At 39.8% G+C, this 23,900-nt stretch overlaps 1 long non-coding RNA gene across 2 annotated transcripts; it reads right to left on the bottom strand.

Moving 5' to 3' along the window:
• Positions 1 to 4,925: 4,925 nt before the first annotated feature.
• LOC109303428 lies at positions 4,926 to 15,621 on the bottom strand. Of its 2 annotated transcripts, XR_002099108.1 has the most exons (3): positions 14,157 to 15,621; positions 8,319 to 8,393; positions 4,926 to 5,003 (listed from the first exon to the last, which is right to left on the bottom strand). It is a non-coding gene; the product is annotated as an uncharacterized LOC109303428 (long non-coding RNA). The 2 variants fall into 2 exon arrangements; XR_002099107.1 differs by lacking the exon at positions 4,926 to 5,003 and having other exon boundaries at positions 8,124 to 8,393.
• Positions 15,622 to 23,900: the final 8,279 nt, after the last annotated feature.

A 23,900-nucleotide genomic window follows, 5' to 3' on the forward strand; every position in this document is an offset into this window, starting at 1 on the left:
AGGTGTATAGGAGAGCCTACAGGACTCTTAAGGTAGGAAAAAAAAAGACCATTTCAAAAGAAGCACAGCTGAGGTGGGAGAGAACAATCAGAGGAGGAGTGTGTGGCTCCGTTTGCCTCAGGGCATGTTGCAAAACTGTGCCCTGCACTGCTTTTTTCTGGGTGTTTTTTTGATACCTGGAAATCCAGGTATAAAATTTAGATCCTGTGCTGCAAATAGAGAGTGCAGGAAACATTTTTTTCATTTTTAGTGTGCCTCTTGCAGCATCTTAAACTGCAACAGGTAAGAGTGTGTTCACCTGGACAAGCCCAGTAAGAGCTAATATTTAAATATCTATAGGGATCTGGGTCTAAGAGCTTGGAACTGGATTAGATCCCAGGAAAGGAGAAAAATGCAGCTTTTTTATTCATTCTCTGGCATTTAACTATGGAGCAGATTTTGATCTTCAGGCTGAGTAAAACATATAAATATTCAGCATGAGTAGGCTTGTATTTGGGAGGTTTGGAGCTCAACATGATATCATGACCCCCATAAATAAACAGTTGTTTGAAAGTCTGTGGCTCCAAATCGGTACATCCATTAGATAGAACCAATGACAAAATAAGGCTGAACTGAACCTTAGAAGGTCATCTTGTCCAAACCTCTGCTCAAAGTAAACTCATTGTTGCTTAAACCACCCTAGACAAAGGTCTGGCTAATGTGCACTAAACATTTCCAGGAACAGAGATTTCAAAACCTCCCTAGGTGACCTGCTCCAGTGCTTAACCACCCTCAGAGTTGAAAGTTTTTCCTAATATAAAATCTAAATATCCCATGTTGTGATTTAAGCCATTTACTTCGTTTAGTTTTTTTCTCCTTTTTTTATTCTGTCCCTTGTAGACACAGAAAACAATTGATTGCCATCCTGTATATAAAAACTCTTTTAAATTTTTTTTTGTATTTGAAGACAGTTATCAAATAACCTCCATCCTTCTCTTGGCTAAATTAACCCAGTTCTTCCAACCTTTCCTCATATGTCATGTTTACTAGACCTCTAATAATTTTTGTTCCTCTTCTCTGGCTCTTTCCAATTTTTTTATATCTTTTTTGAAGTGTGTTGCTTCCCATTAGTGGAAAGTTCTCTAGGCATACTCATGGTCAGCTAAGTCACATTCCCTCACAGGCATCTCATTTTATCACCAAAATTCTCATTAATTGTGTAATATTTTATGCAACTTTATGAGCATTTATATTTCTGTACAGAAACACAGCTCTAAATTCATAGCTAAACTAGAAAAAATATGTAAAATCTCCAATGAGATGGTACATATATTGCATGCTCTTTCAGTCACTTATTTCTTGGCAGACCACAGAATGAAATCTGAAAACCAGTTTACTCCAGCAAGGATATGCAATAATATATATATTTTCAAGCATCAATAAAAATTATGGCTGGGTAAGGTGGTTAAGTGCTATCCTAATACTCAGGAAAACTAAACGCTGCTCCGCCACAGATATTGTGTGTGACCTTGGGGGTATTTGCTTAGTTCCAGAATCACAAAGGGAATTATTATATGCATAGTGAGCATTGCCACACTTAGATTTTATGTAGCTGGATCTTGCATGGAATGCACAATTTTAAATTCTTATTCAAGGCTAGTTTTTGGTAATTTACAAAGGGATTCATAACAGCCAGCACAGGGAACAGGAGAGTACTTATGTTAACCAATAGAAAACACTAAAGGGACACCTTATCTAAGCATCTCCCTGCAACTCTAAGAGATGTGAGGCTGGGACTGATATCCTGAAAGCCATTTCTGCACTTAGAAACCTAAGGTGTCCCCTCCCTTATGTTCATTATTTTCTTTTAAACCATGACAGGGAAAGAAGGACATCACCACTTCCCACATTTTAAAAATACCCTGGATGTTAGACTACTGATACCTGTTTTCAGAACTCTTTATACTCTACAGTTAGCAGACATTGTATACAATAGAAAATGTTGTGAACAGGAACTGGAACCCAGGACTCCTTTATCACAGGTGAGTGCCCTAATCACTGGGCTACAAAGTTATTGCTTGCTTGTCTCCTGTCTTTCTGATCCAGGATGGCCAACCCAACAAAGTTTTTTTTTTCTTTTTTTTTGTTTTGGTTTACTGATCATCTACAGACTTTTTACTGGCAACCAGACTTTTTAACTGATGCACATTTTGCCCTCAACCATACCCTGCATAATGCTGAGTCCCCGTCCCCCCAGCCTTACCCATGCTGTTCCTGCTCCCACTGTCCCAGTATAGACCAACAAAGAAGCCTACATGTGACTCAGTAATATAGGCAACTGACAGGATGCAGCAACAGCAGCAGCACATGGCTGGGGGAGAGGGGTTACAAATCCCTAAGAAAAGGTTTCCTGCAGGATACTGCACTCCTGCTTTGATGCCAAGTGGCACTGCACTTCGCTGTCTGTCCTTCAACACTGTACTCAGCTTCTTACCAAACCCGGAGCTTCAATCAAGCTCCAACTGCTTAGAGTTTCTTTTGGACAGCTCAGGTTTTCTTGTGCACTTATTGCACTGGCATTTTTAACCTTATTTTCTACTGACTTTATATATTTATGCACAGTTGGCAACTCTGTTCGGTCCCCATGGATCTTGTGTACATTGCTTCAGCTTTAACTGGAAAGGTGGCAAATGTTGTTTTCTTAAAACTGCCATAGTCTGGTTGCTAGGTTTAAATCTCCAGGAAACTTAGGAGGGCATGGAAACTATTTCCTATGTCAGTGTATTTACTTGTAGAGTACTATATACACTGTATACATTCCTTCTGCCTATTTTTATTTGACAACATTTTGTTCTGAACTCAATGTCACTAGTTAGGTATATTGTGAGCATGCCTCTGAGATCAGGCTTCTTGAGGCATTTAGGTACAAGAAAGTCTAGTTCATGAATCCCAAATACATTTAGTCATAAAATGACACCAAGGGCACCTTTAAACATGCTCCGGGGGGGGGGGCGCTTTAATTAGAGTGGCTTTCAGAGCTGCTGTAATTAAAGCACCCACAGCAGCTCATAGGCAGTAATAGAGTCTGCTCTGGTGTGCTGTAATTACAGCACTTTGGGCAGCTTCCCTACACGTTTACAAGCACCCTAAAATGCTCAACCCTGCTAAGATGGTGTATGTGGAGCAGCTGTAGTCTATGTACCTAGGGTGCATTACTAGAGAAAACTTAAGTACTTGTGATGTTTTGGGTATTGGATGAGGAACTAGGAGGTGGTGGTTTGCATTTCTGTACTGTGACACTTGGATTAAAAAGACTAGAGCAAAATCTAGTAACATGCTTAGGAGTCTGAATTTTACCTAAGGCCCACTTCAAACTCCCAAGTACTTCCACGAATTGAGCCCTTGACTTTCTCTTGCCTGCAGCAGGACTTCACTATCTGATAGGACTGCTAAGATAATAAACTCATTAAAAATTGTGATGTGTATATAGCCAATAGAGATAGAAAAAAGAAGTCTAGTTTATGCAATTTCCACATTCCACATTTTCACATCCTAAGCCTCGGCATGAAACTCTGAAAGCACACCTGCATGAATCAATTGGCATATGTGGAAGTAATCCTCTATCAACAGGTTCCTGCAGAGGCTTAGAAATATAAACATTACCTTAACTAAGTATTTTAAACTCTTGAAAATGGATTTTTTTTTTTACATTTATAGAAATTTATTTGCAAAAGTAGGGCTCTATACTCCAGTAGATTATCCCATAGTCTTAGAAAACACATTATTAAAATATCTGACAGAAACCCACCATCAAAGAAGGAAGTATAGACAATGTTTAGGTTTTGTTTTTTAAACATAATAAATTATCATGGATTCTCTTGACTTTCACAATAATAACAGTATTAATGTTATGAGGGCAGCATTCAACTTCCAGATTTATCTGAGAATTGCTAAATATGATGTTAATTTGGTTAGAAATGCTACTGTGGTACCAGTGCTGCCATAAAAAAAATATTTGTTTAAAAAAGCTATTTTCCCTAATTATTTTCTCTTTATTGACAGACTCTGAATCACATAAATTGATGGATGTATCTTAAAAATACCAGAGTGCTGTAAATCATTTTACAAATGACAAAGGGAGAGACAGAGAGATTAATGGCTAGATTTTGAGGACTGGGCATTCAAGTGAGTAGCAGTTGCAAGTACTCAATACCTCTAAAAGGCCATAAAGGATTTTCCCAAGGTCAAACAGGAAATTAGTGAAGGAGCTTGCAATATTAGTTCTTGCCTTCTAAGGCCTTTTTTCAGTACTTTAGCCACAAGACCTCAAAGTCCCTTCCTTTCATTTAAGCACTGTAGGAATTGCACAGAAGTTTGCTATTGTGTTGTTAGTTCTAAGGACTCATTTGCTATTCTGCTATATAGCAGGAGATTTGTTTTTTCATGTGGTAAAAAATTACGTTTATAATCAATGTAACAACATAACAGGGGGTTGATACATCATGCAGAACAGTCCAAATGCATTCACAGCATACAGAAACAAGAAAGGAAAATTTGCCAATTTTGTTTTTTTAGACCTGGTCAACCTTCCCCTCAAAAAAAAAAAAATGGTTAAACAATTTTTCCTCAGAACTTGCCAAATACTTGAGATTGAAATCTCCCATAGAGAACTCTCCTTGAAGACACCAATGGAGAAGTTAAAAAAAAAAGGCAAAATTAGTACCTGGAACAAAGTTGGACAACGTACAAACAAAGTTGGAAGCCAATTCAACATTTGCTTTCCAGTAGCTGAATATGGATGTCTCATATGAGAAAGATAAGCTTGTATAAAGTTGGGCTCTGAGCAGAATGACTGCTGCTTTTGCATTACAGAATATGTAAAACAAAATGTCAATAGCCTGGATGTGCTTACTGAAATTGTTCCACTGGGCATCAGGAACATGGTTACCTGAAAAATGGAATGATCATGACAGGTTGAAAAGACCATGCATTCACTTTATGGCCACAATGCAACTGTTAAGCACCTGAAATGACACAAACATTTCCGAGGTGAAATGGAACCATTGGGCCCCTATACATGTGCAGCAAGGCTGCTTCAATATGCTTAATCAAGTCAGCTGGAGTGTGGTAATTACCGCACTCCAGCAGACTCCAGTATCACTTGCTGCAACTTGAGACCATTGCTCCTTGTTCTGTTATCTGCCACCACTGAAAACAGTCTAGCTTCATCCTCTTTGTTAACCACCTGTCAGGAACTCAAAGGCTTAAATACCTCCTCCATCTTCTCTTCTAAAGACTAAAGAGCCCAGTTCCCTCAGCCTCTCCTCACAAGTCATGTCCCGCATCCCCCTCACCCTTTTTGTTGCCCTGAACTGGACTCTCTCTAATTTGTCCACACCCTTTCTGTAGTGGTGGCCTCAAAACTGGAAACAGTAGTCCATATTTGGCCTCACCAGTGCCGAATAGAGGGGAAGAATAACTTCCCTTGATCTGCTGGCAACACTCATACTAATGCAGCCCAGTATACCATTAGCATTCTTCACAACAAGGGCACACTTTTGGCTTGTATTCAAAATATTGTTCACTGTAATCCCCAGGTCCTTTTCTGAAGAGCTGCTGCTTAGCCAGTCCTCCAGTGTATAAATTACTCCACCCGGTTTGGTGTCATTCACAAATTTGCTGAGGGTGCACTTCATCCAGATCATTGATGAAGATATTGAACAAAACCAGCCCCAGAACTAACCCTGGTGCACTCCACTTGATACTGGATGCGAGCTAGACATTGAGCCATTGACTACTACTTTCTAAGCCCGACAATCCAGCTAGTTTTCTATCCACCTTATAGTCCATTCATCCACCCTGTACATTCTTGCAAGCATGCTAGGGAAGTTGTGGGAGGCCATATCAAAAGCCTTGCTAAAGTCAAGGTAAATCGCATCTGCTTTTCTCCCCACATTCACAGAGCCAGTCATCTCATTGTAGAAAGCAATCTGGTTGGTTAGGCATGACTTGTCCTTTGTAAATCCATGCTGACTGTTCATAATCACCTTCTAGTCCAAGTGCTTAGAAATTGATTCTTTGAGGATCTGCTCCATGATTTTTCTAGGGACTAAGGTGAGGCTGACTGGTCTACAATTTCCTGGATCTTCTTTCTTCCCTCTCTTAAACAAGGAAGCTATATTTGCATTTTCCAATCATCTGGGACCTCTTTTGACTGCCACAAGTTTTCAAAGATAACAGCCAGTGGCTCTGCAATCACATTGGCCAACTCCCTCAGCACCCTTGAGTGCACTGCATACAATCCCATGGACCTGTACATTTCCAGCTTTTGTAAATAGTCCCTAATCTGTTCCTTTGCAACCATCAGCTGCTCACCTCCTCCCCAAACAGTGCTTCTAGGTGCAATAGTTTGGGAACTGACCTTGCCTGTGAAGACCAAGGTAAAAGGCATTGAGTCCTTCAGTTTTTTTCTGCATTATCTGTCACTAGATTGCCTCCCACAGTCAGTAAAGGAGCCACACTATCCCTTATGTTTCTGACATGCTTGTAAAAACCCTTATTGCCCTTCACATCTCTTGCTAACTGCAACTTGAACTGTACTTTGGCCTTCCTTGATTTTATCCCTGCATGCCTAAGCAATACTCTTAGACTCCTCCTGAGTAGTTTGTCCAAGTTTCCAATACTCATAAGCTTCCTTTGTGTTTTAGCTCACTGAAGAATTCCTTGCTAACCCAAGCTGATCTTCTGCCATACTTGCTAGTCTTCCTGCACATCAAGATGGGTCATTCCTGCACCCTTAGTCACATTTCATTAAAATAAAAACCATCTCTCCTGGATTCCTTTCCCCCTCAGACTAGTCTCCCAGATTATCCTGCCCTTCAGTCTCCTGAGTGAGACCAAGTCTTCTTTTCTGAAGTTTAAGGTCCTTACTCTGATGCTCTCCTTCCTTCCTTTCTTCTCTCAAGATCCTGAACTCAATCATCTCATGATTACTCCTGCCCAAGTTGCCATCCACTTCTTCATTCCCCACCAATTCTTCCCTGTTTGTGAGCACCAGGTCAAGAAAAGCATGGGCCCTAGTTGGCCTCTCCAACATGTACATTGGGAAGTTGTTCCCAACACTTTACAAAACCTTTCTGAATTGCCTGTGCACTGCTGTATTGCTCTCCCATCAGATGTCAGGGTGAATGAAGTCCTCCATGAGAACCAGGGCCTATGATCTTGAAACTTCTGCTAGTTGTCTCAAGAAAGCCTCATCTACCTCATCCTCCTGATCTGGTGGTTTATAGCAAACACCCATCATGACATCACCCTTGTCGCTCTTCCCTCTGAACCTAAACCAGAGACTTTCAAGAAGCCTGTCTCCAGTTTCATACTATACTGAACAAGCATACAGCTCTTTTACATAAAGAGCAACTCCTCTTCCTCTTCTCCCCTGCCTGTCCTTCCTAAATCATTTATACCCATCCATGACAGTGCTCCAGTCATGAGAACTATCCCACCAATTCTCAGTTATTCCAATCTCATCATAGTTCCATGACTTTGCGAGAACTGCCAATTCTTTCTGCTCGTTTTCCAGGCTCCATGCATTCATGTACAGACACCTGAGATAACTAGCCAATTATCCTACTGTCTCAGGAGGATATGAGGGGCTCCCCTGTTGTCCCCTCCTGCTTCTGCTTCCTTCAGGTCATTGGCTTGTGTGTTTACCTCAGGGCTATGGTCTCCATCACGCAGCAAACCCATTTTAAAGTTATTTTTAAACTAGTCATTAACCTCAATGTTTGCCAAACGACTTTGTCTCTAACCATATTAATATTGTGCATTTGGTTTTATGTTTGTCAGAAAGAGAGTATGGGATCAATCTTACATTTTGTGCAGCCCATTTCCCAATAAGGAACAGGACTTCATATTTGGCTGCTGCCATTAAGCATGAGCACTTGATTTGAAAGCCAACCTGCTTACCAACTCATTCTCTCAGGATCCTTGGATTTAGCACATGGCTCAATTTATTTGTAATTATGGAAACCAGAGTGAGGACAAAAGGATGCTATAGTAGCCTTATGAAATCAAGCAGAGTTATAAAAGTAGGTTCTATTAATAAAACGTGTTATTAAACTTCTGCTTATTGTTTTATAATAAACTTACTTCTAGTAGTTTTCCAAAGGTTTTTCTCTCCATAGCATGTTTAGTAGCTTCATCCAGGGCTCTCTGCACTAGCACCAGCTGCTTCTGAAGTTCTGGTTTTATTGACAACATTCTTTCAGAAAAGATACATTCCCCATGTATACCATCTAGTTGGCAGGTTTTGAAAGCTGCCTGGCATCTTGTCAATTTACCCTTGTACTTCTTCAGCCTGCCCGCCTCAGCACTCTATGTTTCCATGGCTTCCAGGTTCCTGGCTCCAGCATAACCTGCCAAATGAACAGCCCAGTATTGAAGTCTTAGTACAGCTAAGTAGAAAGCAGTAATTTTGTTTCACTCTAATTTAAAGGACACAAATTTAAAAAATGTGACAATTTCATCTGTTTGTGTAAGTTCCATGTTCATGCCAGTAACTTGAGAACCATGTGTGGCATGGTTCTTCTAAGACTGTAAAGGGCCTACTTTTTTAGGTATGAGACCCCTGGCTAGCCAATAAGATATAATGAAGACAAGGATAAGTCTTAAATTCCACCTTTCTGAGGCTAAGACAATCACTCTACTCAGGATTCATAATCTTGAACCCTCTCCTGAGGTTTATGTGGCCAAAAGCATTTCCCAGGGTAAGTAGGGACCCAGAACCTGGGAACAATCTATTTTTCTTGATGAGAGTTTGTATTAAGAACTGTACTGGGCACAGCCCTGGAGTAGGCCTGAGGTTGAACAAATCTAACTTTTGACAAATCACTTCTACTCTCCCTGACTTTCCCCACATTTAAAAGGAGAATAAGTAGACCGGCCTTCTTTGTAAAGTTTCACATATGCTAATGAAAAATGCTGTTAGAGCTAAGGATTATTATTATTATTAAAACAACCACAGTAAAAAACACCCATCGGCTTCTTTAAATAAGGCATGCATGTACAAGGAAGCCAATTTTACTTTATATATTTCCTAGCTCTGTAGGTGATTAAAAGGGACTTGGAAGTATCTGCATCTGACAGAGAGAGAATGAAGTTGAAGATCAGTATGAGGTTTAGCACTAAGGGAACCAAATAAATGTTAAGTGAGGCAGAGGATGGAAAAGTAGCAAATCTTTGTCTGATCAACAGTACATTTTTATTTTTCTAAAAAAGCAGGGATTAATTCACGTATGAGTCACTCAGTCATTTGCAGTGCTCAGTGGAGGCCTCATACAACTATAGTATAGATGTATAGGCCAATCTCCAGTTGCTCTGGCCAACAATTTGAAAGTTTTCATAAAATGTTGGGAAAGCAGCCATAAAACAAAACAGGAATAGTAAATTGCATTACATCTAGCAATAGATTAATTGAATTTATGTTATTTTTGAGGTATAGTTCAGCTCAGCCTTGTAGAACATAATGTTTCCTCCTGTCAAATCTTCTAGTCCATGAAAAAAAGTAGAGGTAGCGGAGCTAGAATGATATTGCATAAGAGTAAAGGCTGACCACAATGAGGTCCTGTGGTAGGAATCTTCAGTCTTTTGTATTCCAGCCCTCAAAATTAGCCTTTTCTATGTCAGAGTGGAAGAACTAGACAAATCAAAGAGCATGGGCGCAACTGCTTTTTCTGCAAATACCTGATTAAACAGGCTAAATTATAGCGAGTACTGTCTCTGCTACAGTTAAGTATGACAAGCCCTTTTGTTACATAGTTGATACTTTTAAGTTACTGAAAATCTATACGCTTACTTGGCACGCTTTTTGTTATGCCACATTTGGATCTGAGGTTGGGTTAATGTGAGCATGTTGTAATATATAACATTCTTCCTAGTATTTTCTATTGGTGGGCTTAAATGGCACCCGGCTCAGTGTTCTGAATTTTTGGATCCTACTCTTAAATGTGATCTACATCTTGTTTTTGGAATAAATAAGTTAATTACCCAGCTCAAAGAAATGATCTGGAACTGTAAATTCTAATTTGACAGAAGAACCTTGCTAAAGAGGATGTCAGTGGAGTGCCTTGGTTTCCAAAAGGCATTTCTATCAGTTAGCTTAGATTCATAGATGTAGGGTCATAGGGGATTTGAGCAGATCATCAAGTCTGACCCCTGGCCCTGGGCAGGAATGAATACTGGGCTCATATGACCCTTAGTAAGTTTAAGCTCATATGGCCCTAGCTAGGTAGTTATCAAGTAGTACCTCCTAATGTCTAGCCTGAACCAACTCTCAAACAACTTGTGGCCATTATGCCTTGTTACTCTGAGAGGTGCTCAGGGGAACAGGGGAACCCATTTCCCTCTGGTCCCCCCTGGTAAGTTTATAGTTGGTCACTAGATCCCCTCTCAGCCTTCTCTTGTGAGGGCTAAACAGGTTCAGGTCCCGTAGCCTCTCCTCATAGGGTCTGCCCTGCTGCCCCCTGATCATGCAAGTGGCCCTCCTCTGGACTCTCTCAATGCTGGCCTCATCCCTCCTGCAGTGCGGCGCCAAGAACTGGATGCAGTACTCCAGCTGTGGCCTGACCAGTGTTGCATAGAGGGGGAGGATCACCTCCTTGGATCTGCTTGTGATGCATCTGTAGATACATGACAAGGTGCAGTTAGCCTTGCTGACTGCATCCTTACATTGGCGGCTCATGTTCATTTTAGAATTGAGAATGACTCCAAGATCTCTTTCTGCCACTGTGCTTTTGAGAAGGGAGTTCCCCAGCCTATAGGTATGGGGAATGGCCCAACTCAAGAGTACCAGCAATTGTAAATCTTATTCTGAGATTCTGAATTTCCACAGGCATTTTTTAAGGCATGGATGGCCAACCTGTAGAACACTTACTACAAGTATGGCATGGGTAGCCTCCGCATTGTGGCATGCAGCAGATCAGAGAAGAGGCAGGCAGCACATCAGCAGATAAGGCAGGAGGCAGAAAGCAGCAGATAGGGCATGAAACAGATAGGGCAGGAAGCAGATCAGCAGCAGCAGCACAGAGCAGGGGGCAGAAAGTCATGGCTCAGGCAGCAGAAGGGGATTGGAGTATACTTGGGAAAGTCCTGGGTCTTAATTTGTAGCATGTCTGCCAAAAAGATTGGTTCCCACTGGCATAAGGAACTTAAAAACCTCTACTCAGTGCCTTTACTCAGAAGGCAGAGCACCTAAAATTTTGGTGCTGCAATGCCTAATCCCTTTTTTGGCTCTTAAGGCATCTGTACATGACACGGTGGTTTAATTCTCCCTAAATTGAAGCGGTGTTTTTTTAAAAACACCGCTTCAATTTTGGGTGAGGTAAACCCCTGTGTTGTGTCCACCCGTGTCCACTCGATCCTTACCTGCCTCTCCAATGGTGGGGAGGGGAGATCAAGCTGCTAGTGGGCAGAGAAGTCCCTGAGCTGGGGTGGAGGTGAAGGGGATGGTGCTTTACTCTGCAGCAGCAGTGGCCCCTGCCTCCAGGTGGCACCTGCCTGCAGACACCTGGCTCGGGCATTCCTAGAGGGCACCACAGCTGTGGAGGGAAGCACCGGGCCTCCACACAGCTCAGGCAGGCAGACTCCAGTGTGGGGGAGGAGAAAGATCAGGCTCGGTGCTTTTTTTTTTTCCCCCTTCTGTGAAGCCTGCCTTCTCAGGCTGCTGCTGGGCTGCCTGCACAGCCCCTGAGCTACACGGAGCCCGGTGCTTCCCTCCATGGCTGTAAGGTAGGAAACTAGAACTCCTCGGAGTTGTTTTAGTTTGCAGTGCCCCAATGTCATTTGCTGTATCCCAAAGTCATTTAAGGGACATTACGTCACTGAATGTGCTACAGCAGCTGGAATTAACATGCAATATGCTGCCAAATGGGTAAACAGCAACACTATTAAGCAGTGCAAAAGGCATTTAACCCACTTTAAACCCACTTTAAAGTGTTGCCTACAAATGCCCTTAGATATCTACTTGCCTTTCTGATACCTATGCCTAAGCATCACTGGGTGCATCTACATGAGATGCTTACTGTGCAGTAGCCTAATAACATTGCACAGTAGCATGCACAGCAAAAACTGTGTTAATAGCGTACTGCGCAGGAAGCATCGCTAAAAGCCCACGAACTGGTGCTACTGCACAGTAGCACAACCGACTGCACATTGATCTAGTAGTTGGTTAACCAAGTACTAAATTTAATGCACAGTAATTAGGGTGCATTAATGAATGTGTAGACACACCCACTAAGACCCTGAAGATTCCCATTTAATTGCTAAGTAACAATTAATACCCGTATCACCTAACTTTCTGACTTTGAGCAGGCTGACTAGTCTGAGCCAAGTACCTCAGCAGTCACACTTGCAGTAAACCTCAGCTACTCTGCCCCCATTTAGGAGAAGCAAGCATCCTGACTGGCTGCTGAGAACAACATCTATCTATTTAGCATGAGCTGAGGCCCTAGTTTCGCAAGCCAGTCAGCAATTCTGCTGTGAGAAGTGCCCTGGTTCCTGACCCTTGTTTTTGCTTTATTTCAGAAGGTCAGTTTGGATTTCCCTGCAGACCCTGGTTTTGCTCTGCTTGGGGATTTTGCCCTGTGGATTGCCAGTTGGATTGGTACTTGGCATCTGACCCTTGGATCCTGACCCTGGACTGTGTTGTGGACTCTGCTTCTGGATTTCCCTCTGCCGTTGGCATATGGCTCCTGCCCTTTGACCCAGCCCCAGGCCCTGCTTTCCCTCAATGGCCTAACCATTAGGCAAGACCACCTATGCCCCAGTCCCTTACACTGTCATTGTGTTTGTACAAAACTGCCTTTTATTGCTGCTACTAATCTGCTCTGTTCTGTAGATCATACAAATGCTCCAATTAAATGTCCCCCAAGCCCTTTGCCAGCTGGGTTTGATCCAATAGCTGTTTTAGAGCACTTCTCACCTACACACCAGACTTCTTGCTGACTCATACAGATATCATTTTATCCAACGGTGAGTCCCAAAACTGGAAGGTACAATATATGTCTCTCTTTTCAAATCAGTTCTTCACCTAACTTTAAATGGCCTTGAACTCACATTTCCTTAGAACATGTCCCAAACACAAGAGATGCCTATGCACATGGAGGAAAGCTGCTCCAACACTGTAATTACAGCTCATGGGAGCAGACTCAATTAATTGTTTGACAATCTTTAGTTAAAGTGCCTCCACTGCCATTTTTCAGCTCGGGGATGCTGATACATGTGTTGCTCTAGGCACTTTAATTAGAACAGCTCTCAGAGCAGCCCCTCCCCCCATTCCTGGAGCATGCTCAAGGTGATCATGCATGTACGGTGATACTTCCTCAAACTTTCCTGCTGTGGTCTCATTTTGCATCTACTGTTTAGCTATTAATTACTCCAAGGAGTGCTCAGAAAAGACAGATGGACACTACAGTTCATTGGTTAGATAATTACTGGCATGTGGCAGACCTGTGCTCAAGTATTTCTTAAGTTGTAGGGTAGAGGTGGAATTTGAAGAGACGTCTTCTACTTCACAGAAATGAATGCCCTATCCAGTTAGCTATAATAAAGATGGGGGCTTGCCCTGTCTCTCTTTCCCCCCATTCCTTCCATGGTAAACCAGAGAATCCTTTGAAAAATAGAGCCTAAAGCTCCCTCCCTTTCAGTATTTTCCTCTTAGCTATCTTAGCTGTTTATTTAACAACATTCTGGTTTAAATGCATCTTTTTCTTAGTTGCTTAACTCTCTAGCTTGAAAACTAAGGGGGGTTTATGGCAATGCTGTCTAACATTGTTTGCAATTAATTTGTCCAGGTGTTGGTAGAGAACTGAGACTCCTAATCCTTCTTCTAGTGCTTGAACAGAGGTGGTCATAAAGTCCGTGCAGAATGGAAAAATATTTTAGCATGGTCTTACACAGAATGAGGAGAAAAATACTTCCACCTTTTTATTATCATTACATATTATGCAAAGTTGACATTTTACCCAGAAACAGTATCGTGATAACACTAAGCAACTGGATAGCATCTGGATGGCAGAATTCTTAGATCTCAAAGCACGTTCCAAAAGGAGTAACCTATGTCCTTAGTTCAGAACTGGAGAAACAGTGGTAGAAAAAGTTCATATAAAAAAGTTTATATTTACTCAGGATCACACACTAGGTCAGCAGCATAGCAGACAGTGCACTTTCCCTGTAAATATCTCTGGTACTTAAGAAAGAACTGTGAGATCTCAAGTGGGGCACCAATAATTAAAGAGATTTTTACATTCATAGTTTAAAAGTAAAGTTAAAACTATACTATGCACTAAACAAAAAACCCAAAAAAGATTGGAATGCATTAAATTATAGCTCCCTTCAGTTATAATTAAAACAGAAATAATGAGTTGCTATTTGATTTGGATAACTTACACTATCATTTGGGGTAAAGTTGTTTAATTTTATGCATAATATATGCTATGGGAGTTTTCTTTTTTTTTTTTCTTCTTTTGTAATTTGCTTTTGCTATTGAAAATATGTGAATCAATACAGTTTTTATGAACGTGAGTTAAGCTAAAAATAGTGAGGGGGATACTTATTAAAACTTTACTATTCACCTATGTTAAAACCTCTTATAACATTAAGCATTGCAGCCTGCATTGTTTAATACAAATACAAACACTCTTTTATGAACCTGTTCCAAAATTAAACCAAACCTTTGTACCTGTTTTTGTGAGGTTAATTTCCCATAAATGTATGCAGCTAATTGTAATTCTACTTAACACATTTAATAACAGGAGAGCTTCGAATAGATTTGTAGTTTCAGCTAAACAAGCCTGCCAAACTGTGGATGCTTATGAACATTATTCAAACCTTCTGGACCTATGCATCACAGCAGCTAAACAACAGTTGGAAGTTAATATCTTTACATAAGCACACTATAAAGACTTGTGTAGGACAAGACAAAAAGGGGACCATAAATGAATTCTCTTCAATCATTTCTGAAAACCTAGCATTATTCTGGCAGCATTTTCACTTTAAGAAAAATTACTTTTTGCATTAATAGTTATTCAGATAGTCCCTTGCCACAGAGTATATCCCCTGCAAAATTAAAAAAAGACATTTCAGAACAGACACTGTAACAAATAAAAGCTAAATGCTTTCTCTGAAATAACAGTATAGCAAAGGCTCTTTTATGATTGTGCTACTGTTGACTAAGTAGCCCTCATGCTATAATTATGATTATCCTCCCCACACACTCATTGATTTGTTTCAACCACCTGTTACATCTTATCTTTAAGGTGCACTGTAATCTTTTAATGATAAGCACTGTCTTTTTATTGCATGATTGTCCAATGCTCACACAACAGGGCACTGGTCTTTGATTGGGGTAACATAGCAACTCTGAGACAATTGAAAACAGACAACATGCCGTTGCTCCTTCTTCCATTTCATATTCAATGACAAGGGAGTTATTTTCTGTCATTTAATCAGACACTGCAGTATTTTTCAGAAGTCACCGAAATTGGTGGATGCAGTTTGCATCAATTTTGGAACCTGACTTTTGTACTTGCATTTTGGTACTTTCACTCTTAACTATCTGAGTGGGTGTGCAAAACTGAAGATCAGAATCTGGCCCTGTGTGGAAATTTTATATATATAATTTTGTACATGAACAATAAGTAGTGCCAATGGGCTAGAAGCTCAATTAGTATAAATCTATAGAACTCCAAGGGATCTGTCCAGGATTTAGCCAAGTGTTTCTATCTCATGACTCTTTCAGCCTGGTCAATGTTGTGATGGAGTGCAATGAACAAATGGGGAAACTGTTCCAAATCTCACTGAATTCAGAGTAATATGAAGAATTTCCCTGAAGATTATTACAATTCCCCATCTCCTCTGGCAACATGACAAACTCCCATATTATGTTGCCACTGACTTTCTGATTTTGCAGAGCTACCCTTTCCCTAGGCAGTTAGTGACATGACAGTGAAGTGACTGGCCATTAAGAGATTACCACAACTAACTCCTGGAAACTTTTGGTTCAAGTCAGAGAGAAGCATCCTCTGTAGAAAGGATGACCCTCTATTCCCACTGTCTCACATCACGTTTTCACACTGTTACTTCTCTAAACCCTGTAGTAACAGGCAACAGAGAAACATCTGAGGAATGAGGAAATAGTACCTAGCCAGTGGTTACAAAAATAAACTTCAGATAGGAGATTGAATACAGTGGCATAAGAAAGCATGGGCCTGTGGCAGTAATCTCTAGTAAACAGCTCATTTCAGCTCTGTTTTTAATTTCAAGATACTATTCCTTATTGATACAATTTTAAATCTATGGTAAATCATATTTTTTTATGAATATTTTTACATTTAGCAGCTTCAAAGAATGAGCGAGTGGAAATAGTAGATATGGTGGTGTCTTGCACTTCATATGCATGCAGAATGTAAAATAAATATTCATGCAAAATATTTTTGAGACAATTTACAGCAGAACAAATCTAACTTATAGCAAAGAAATGTCTTATATTAAAATGTCATCCTTTGTGCCCAAAGGTCATGTCATAAATTAAAGCCAAAATTAGTCCAGCAGGGTCCTATTATCTTTCTCAGCTGGAATCTTTAATAATATGACTTAGACTGACCTTGTTTCACTATTGTTCCAAGATACCTTGTTAATATTCCTCTTTTGCATTTCAACTTCCACTCTTCACCATGTACTTCTTTCCCCACATAGTGCTATAGTTCCAGCTGTACCTTATTCAGTTTACCATCTGTTGAACATTTGGATTCAGCTGTAAATGTTGGCATCTTTACTCTACTGGGACTTCCTGCCAAGTGACCATTCTTTTTTCTTTATTGCATCTCAAAGGTTATTGTCTTGTGTGGGTGGTCTAACTTCGGAGGGTATGTGTGCTATTTACTTTAAACAAATACCTTATGAAACTGAAGATTTATTAAAGCTTGCCATACATGTCAAAACTAATGCCATTGAAAAGATTGTTTCCTGCCTAGCATCACATAAATCAGAATTTCAGAAGCTTCAGAGGCACAATATTAATAAAACTCTCCATAAAAAAACCAGTGTATGTGAGATGCAGCTGGTTTTAAAGACTTGTTTACATGGAGAAAACAGTGACCTTCATTTTCTGCCCTTGGAAATTTACCTTAGCTGTTTCTTATCTTGCCCATGGTGAATCCCCTCCTCCTCTCCCTTCTCCATTGGAAGCAACTTATATTTTAACTAATATTATATAATCTTAGAGAAAAAATACAAATATTGCTTGGTGAAATGTAAAAAAAAAAACCTGCTTATGTTAAAGTACATTAGTAAATCTGTATGCTTCTTGCTTAATTTTGTTTACCAAGAGAAGAGTATAAAGGGGTCTATAAATAATACTGAAAATACATTTAAAGGAATTCTTAATCATGAAGAACAGATTTTTAGAAGTTACCACTGTTTAGTTAAGGCACTGCACAGCCATGAATAACACATTGCATCTATGATGGATGTGGCCATTCCTCACCGATGTTCTATGGAAAAAAAAAATATTCAGATTCCCTAAAATGCTTAGGACTAGGCTTTCTAAGAGATAACACCCTTCCCATTATTCACTTCAGTACTCGTACTCAGCTGAATATCAAGTATGTTTAATTTTGGGACATTGGTCAGATTATCCTCAGTGATGTAGTCCTGGCTTTAGAATTCACTTCTCCCTGTTGTCCAGAAAAGGCTAACTTTGATGACCTTTCAGACCAAGTCAAAAAATGATTTTTGTATTGGAAAATAGGTAGATACTGTTAGCGGATACTGAGAGTGCAAGGTGGTAAGGTTATGTAATTTTGATTTTAACTCTTTTGGATAACATCCAACCTCTCTTCCATTTTGTTCTGCTTTTCCTATCATAGATTCTCTGCTATACTCTGGCTGATTTAAAGAGGAAGAGCCAGGCTAATGGAATAGATTTGAACTTAGGAACTTGAGGTTCATTAACCAGTTCTGTCACAAACTTCCTACTTGACCTTAGGTAATTAATTTCTCTGTGCTTCCAGGTATGTGCAGATATTACACTTAGATTGACCTAACTAGCTTAGGTCAATCTAAATATTGATCTGTATAGACATTTTGGGAGGTTAGATCAGGCAAAAATGTCTGGCCAAATCTAAATTAGTTCTCCTTAAGAGATGCAGTAAGTTTGGGTTAGCTTGAATTAAAAGATGTCTGTACATGTTCAGAGTGCAGCCATGGGGCTGAGAAATCCCAACTGCTTGTTCCAGACCCAGAGATGCTCTCTTCCTACCCCCTTAACACCCTGACCAAGATATTTTTATCCCTTCCAAGTCCCCACGCTCACAAACAACTCCCTCCTGCAGACTCACCAGCCTGCCCAGCAGACTTGCTAACCTCCATCCAACCCCTTCTGCCCCTTTCCCCACCCTAACGTACTAGATCAGGTTCCCAGCATAGTTCCCAGCATAGTTCCCAGCACTGTCAAATGTGTGCACATACATTCAGTTATCCATCTCTTAAACATGAATGATAATAACTTGCAATCTCTTTTGTTCAGGAATTGTTTCTTACCATACATATGCATAGTGCCTATAATAATGTGCCCACATCTCAGATGTGGCACCTGATCACGAGGGATCCTGGTTTTCTCAGATTTAAAAAAAAATCCCCAATTTTCAAGTTAAAAAAACCCCCCAAATCCACATCTTGCCATGTTTAAAATGAAACACCACTATATATTCCAATAGTGATCAGCAGGGATCCTGGTTTTCTCTGATTTAAACAAAATCCTCAATTTTTTGGTTAAAGAAAAGTAACCCCAAATCCACATTTTTCTGTGATTTCAGTGAAATATCATATATATATATGAAAAATGTGGATTTGGGGTTACTTTTCTTTAACCAAAAAAGTGAGGATTTTGTTTAAATCAGAGAAAACCAGGATCCCTGCTGATCACTATTGGAATATACATAATACATAATAAACATAAAAAATAGCAATAATAATTTACAAAGAATCATTAAATCTCTCTCAACCACATTCTGAGTATTTTATTTGCACTTGCAAATCCTGAATGATATGTTAGGATGGATCATCTTTATGCTTTTCTTTCCCTTAATTTTGGTTGATGGCAAGATGGCAGGTGGTCATCCCTCCCATACTGTAATTTCCATCTACTAGGATTTTCCTGGTATGATTATGGGCAAATGTGCCTTCAAACATATGAAATGGCTTAATCACAAAAGTGCTCGGTTGTTCTCAGAAATGCTACATATGAGAGGATATGGAACAGGAAAAAGTTTTAAAGAAAAATAACTGTAAATGGTAAAGGTACATCTATTTTAATATGTAGGACTCTCAAATGAGTTCTGCTAAAACTTTTATACTAAAAACACTATCCAGGTCTTTGAATATGACATTCTGGGCATGTCCACACCTGCATTTCAGCAGGCCTAAATTTAACACATATTAGCTCAATGTACATTAAGTGGGTTTAGGCTGCAATACCTACATGTGCAGATATTAAAGCACATTGATGCTGTGTGTGGATTGACTTGGGACAAAAGTTAGTCCCAAATTAGGCCATACACACAGTGTTAATGTGCCTTAACATGTGTACACATTCATTAATATGCTTTAACTATTTGCGCCGAAATTTGATACCTGCAGGTCTTAAATTTCAGCTTAAATAGCCTAAATTTTTAATGCTCATTAAGGGCACACACGTATAGAAATGCACCCCAATGAGCCTTAAATTTAGACCAATGTGCCTTAAAGTATATCACGTAGATGCACCCAATATTATACATATTTGTGACAGCTGTCAATCTGTATTCTACATTTTGTCACCTATTAAGCCATGTTTTCTAAATGTTATTGACCTAATTGTACAAAGCACTGAACTAAAAAAAAAAAATACTGAAACTTTCAAGAGAAACAATGGAAATTAGGTTAAATCAGTAAAATTTAGTCAGAAATTTTACATTTAAATGGGAAAAAATTGAGGCATTTAGGAAAATCACAAAAATCTGTAATGAAGAAATGGATTTTTAACACATTAACTAAAATTTTTTTTGAGTTTTCCATAAAAGATTGACACAAGAAAAAACTATTGGTTTAAAAATTCAAATAGGAATGAGTACGGAGAAGGGCTACTAGCTTGCTCAATTGAATGCCAATTATATCATACAAAAGAAAACTAAAAGAATATGGTTTATATGTTCTACCAAGATGAGTAAGAGAAGGGATATGATTTAAAAAAAATAAATATATGGTAAGGGGATAAAAGATAGGGGTAGAAGAGCTATTTAAACTAAAGGACCATAGCTAAATTCTATTACCCTTTATATGCTAAAATGGCAGTTTTCCAGTTGCATGAGTGGTGTTTTTGGCCATGTGCAATTAATTTGAAGCAATTAACTCCAGAGCAGTTTGAGCCGGAGTAAACCTCTCCTGGGCACAGAGTCTAGATATATGCCTGGGACAGCAGCAATCTGAGACAGAGCAGAGCAGTTTCTGCCAGAGCTGGAGGTACAGGGGGTCAGCTCCAAGCTCCGGGTGGTGGCCTTGGGCAGTAGAGGGGCTGGCTGGGGCAAGAGGGTACTGAAAGTGTGGAGCCATGTGTGTAGGCCCCCCAGCTGGCTGCGCTGACCAGGCACAATTTATACCTGTGGTCACCATCTACATGGTACTTACTGTTGGACTGGATTTGGACCCAGCACCTATACTTTTGTTCTGGGCGGGCACTACCCTCAGACCAACCACAACACCTGACAGTCAATAATAGGTGAATTTATCAATACAGAGTAAACACAAAAAAGCAACAATATAAACAATGAAACAATTCTGTATCTACCAATCCTAGGGCTATCATCAGAGTCAAAGTACATCTGGTCAGGATGCAGGCTCCATTCTGAGGCTCTCTCTCTTAGGTGTCAACAGTCTGGAGGTGGGATGCTGAGGCCTACAGCCCCCCCCCCAGTGGGGTGCATGACAAGGGCTGCTGGTTTGTGACCTCTGTCCATTGCAGCCTCAGGGACTGTTCCCAGGGACAGGGACGGGGACAGGGATAGGGGGCGCCTCTTAGTGAGGAAAAGAAGGAGGATGAAAAAGAGGGACGGAAGGGATGGACTTACTTACCTGTCACAGGAAATACCATGACCACTATGGCAGTTTTCCTATTGGCAGGGGAAAACCATTTCCTTGGCAGGGGGGAGTACCTTGGCTGAGGTATGGTATACTTAGTCTCCCACTTTCACTTCCAGTGGGAAGAATCTGGCTATATGCCAATTTTATGGAAATAGGAGACATCCCTAGTTTGTTCCTGCGGCGATATGGATGAGGGCAAGTGAAACTTGGGGACAACTGAAGCCCAAGCCTCCAGGCTTGGGCCTATGCATAGGATGCCCACCAAAGTATTTGGAAGCATGAGGCCCCAGGTGGGGGTGGAGGATATTTGCCAGTAGTAGGGCCACATTTGGTTCTTGACTGACTCATGCATTTGGAATTGATTTGGCTGATTTGACTTGGAACACAAAAAATTTTCCTTAAAAAAAAACAAAAAACCCTCTCCTAAACACCCCCCCCCCCAAAAAAAAAACCCTAAATGTGTTTATGGAGTACCTGTGCTAAAACTTATAGCAGTTTCAAAAAAGGTAACATGCATCATCAATTCTGGATGAACAGTGTCTATGGGTACGTGTAAAGTCAAGGTCAGTGTTTTCAAATTCCTCCTATTCCCTGGGCTCAGGAAGAACTGTAAGGAGAGGGAGGAAGGGCTGCAGGGGGAATAGGTTGCAGGGAACAGAGGGAAAGGAGTCTACCTGACCCCCCAGATTTATTTTTCCTCCTCTAGCAGAGGGAAGGAGACAAATTCAAGGTAAACTTACAATTACCTTCCACAATTCCATACCTGGAAAATTATAATAAATTTATAAATGGTCCATATATAGAATCTAATTATTGCAGGGGGTAATCTTATAATCAGGGCCATTATATAGTCAGGTAAATATGGTAATTTGCAAGAATATCCATGTATGCCATACAGCGAACTCCTACAAGTAACTTCATTTTTTGTAGGTGCGTGACATTCAGAAAGGTAAAAAGGCAATTCATTTTACTCACTTCAGTGTGAATAATCACATCTACACATACACCTTTTAATATATATCTATTTATCTTTACACACACACACACACACACACACACACACACACACACACACACACACACACACGATTTAATCTGCTATTGTATCGCTAATTCACTTAGCTTCATTAAGTCCAGTAGAGTTTCCCTTCCAGCCTTATTGAGATTCTAAACAATATGATATAGCCTGCAAATTTTACCACTATCCTGTTCATCCCCCTTTCCAGATCATTTAGTCCTACTACGTAACCTTCGGGTAGCTGACTGTTAACCTTCGTCATTTTGAAAATTGATCATTTTGTCCGCAGCTCTGTTTCTCATTTTTTAATCAGTTTCTGTTCCATACCAGTATATTGCTTCTTAGTCCATCACAGTTTAGTTTCCTTAATAGCCTCTTGTGAGGAACAAAAGTAAATAGGCTTTTGTAAAATCAGTCATCTGATTTAGTACTTTATTACCTACTATCACTTTTACAAATCAATACAAATCCATAGCATTTTTCTTCTGTTTTTTTTTAATTTGTCTTCTGTCTTTTTGTGATGTTCCTTATCATATTCTTTTCCAAGACATTGGTAAATACTAGCTTAATATTATATTCTCTTCAAAATCAAAATATTTGTTGGTGAAAAAAGAAACAATTGTCCAGTTACTTTCATTCAATGCTCCATGTTTCATGTATCCTATGTTTTAGAAACTGAACATAATGATATGCGATTGAACCAACTGGTCTCATTTTACGCCAGTGCCCTCATATCATATGCTCCCAGAAAGGTCACTATAATTTTGCAGCAGAGGTGATAGTAAACTACTTGATCAGAGTTTGCTAACTTTGAAAACTGAACCCCAAAAAACTTCTTAGCAGTCTACTCTGGGATGACCAAAAGATGTTTAAGGATCTCTCTTCCACCTGGAATCTAGAATAGGAAGAACAACAGGCAGTTTGCAGTAAAAGTTTTCCAGAACAGGTACTTGGGACTGGTTGTGAGGAGTATCAGTAATCAAAATCAGTCACTCTCTAAAACAGGCTGGTAGAGAAAGTGTCACCAACTTAGCAATATTTCAAAGGAAGGAGTAAGAAAACAACAAGGAATCAAATTTCTTTCTTCAAAATCATCACCATGGAGGTCAATGATTTCTAGAGGAGCAGGCTTAGAAAAGGTTACATATTAGGTTATGAACCTTGGATGAAGTGCTTCAATTAAATTAAACTTAATCGATTTAATTAATTAAATGAACAAAAACTACCTTAAGTGAATAGATTCAAGCCACACTTTCAAACTCAGGGAAAGAGGGAGGCAAAATAGAAGGCACTGATCAAATAGCTAAGGTTTTGGCTTACATCTAACTATAGTCTTTTGATTTATAGAGATTCATTTACAGCTTTTTCCTTAGTATGCTTTGTTCCAGCCAAAGATTACAAAGTATAACTACAATATATTATGAAACGTCTTAAAAACTAGGTAAGATTTTTATTTTGTACCTGGATTGTACTGAGTGCTTTATAATGCTTTTCTATAATATTTTTCAAAGTATAACTAGAGTACATAAAGGTTTTGCACTATGTTCATGCTGTGAAAGGGTTTCTAGTCAGTTATACTGACCTGAGTTTGAGTTTGTACCTTGTGGTTAGACTCGGGGTCAGCATCATTTTCCATTTCCATTCTTTAAATACAACTAAATGTGCATTTTTCTTTTCATAGCTTACAAATGGAAACTTTCAGATACCAGTTTCTGGGTGATTCTGTTGTGAT

The sequence above is a fragment of the Gavialis gangeticus genome, unplaced genomic scaffold, assembly GCF_001723915.1.
Source record: "Gavialis gangeticus isolate Ggan-Ray unplaced genomic scaffold, GavGan_comp1, whole genome shotgun sequence".
In the NCBI taxonomy this organism is placed as follows: Eukaryota; Metazoa; Chordata; order Crocodylia; family Gavialidae; genus Gavialis; species Gavialis gangeticus.